Source organism: Mastomys coucha, unplaced genomic scaffold (assembly GCF_008632895.1).
Source record: "Mastomys coucha isolate ucsf_1 unplaced genomic scaffold, UCSF_Mcou_1 pScaffold6, whole genome shotgun sequence".
NCBI classification, from domain to species: Eukaryota; Metazoa; Chordata; class Mammalia; order Rodentia; family Muridae; genus Mastomys; species Mastomys coucha.
In genome coordinates, this window is record NW_022196912.1 from 48,298,279 (window position 1) to 48,299,377 (window position 1,099).

Sequence of the window (1,099 nt, forward strand, 5' to 3'; positions counted from 1 at the left end):
TCAGGAGACAGCTATCTCAGGCTCCTGTCATTCATCACTTGTTGGCATCCACAATAGTGTCTAGATTTGGTGATTGAATATGGTAAGGATTCCCAGGTGGAGCAGTCTCTGAATTGTCCTTCCTTTAGTCTCTGCTCCATAGTTAGCCTCTACAACTCCTTCCATGGGTATTTTGTTCCCCCTTTTAAGAAGGAACTAAGTATCCTCACTTTGATCTTCCTTCTCCTTGAGTTTCTTATGGTTTGTGGTTTGTACTTTGTGTATTCCAATCTTCTAGGCTAAGTTAACCATCTTGTTTGTGAGGTTCTCAAAGTATCTGGATGAGGAGTGAGGACCTGTTCAAGGTCATTTGTATTCATTCCTTATGCTTGAATTATTGCTATGTTAGCATCCTTATTGGAAAGTATTTCTATATGGAAGAAATGTCTCTATGTTGGAAATCCTCATAGCAATGTTAATTAGGCTGAGATCCTTGATTCTCATCTGGTCAGAGACTTTGAATTGGGAAGAAGAAAACAGATGGGTACCAGAGAATGGAAGATGCTTTCTAGCCCCAAGTGTGCATTGTTCCAGAGACTAGGGAACCAGAACATAAACTGCCACCAAAGCCACCCAGGGCCAGTGGCTTCCTGATTCTTTATCCCATCAACTTGAAAAAGTAAATTTTGTGGATGACATTTGGGTGATCTTATTACCCTAATGTAATTTTATTATAGTGTTACAGGTGAAAACCTCAAAGGGAAAAAAGAGGCTATGTTCCTCTACATCAGGGAAGTGCTCAGGGATGGGGTACCACCAAGCTGTTACCTTAAGGCTTTCTTTAGGATTCATGGCAGACAGTAGGATGAGGCATGGGGAGATGATCTAGTCAGTCTTATAAAAGTAACTTTAATTCAACTGCTGTGATTGTCATCTTGGAGGCTTACTGCTGTGCCGCGCTGATCACCCTGACCAGCAGGGAAGAAAGACTAGCACACCAGTTCCTTCCAGCAACAGTTTACTCAGGAGCTGTTAGTTACATCATAGTAGAAGGTGTGCCCCGGAATGGTCTGTGAGTGCTGCTTAAATACCCTTCGTAGGACTGCCCATGAGCCCATAC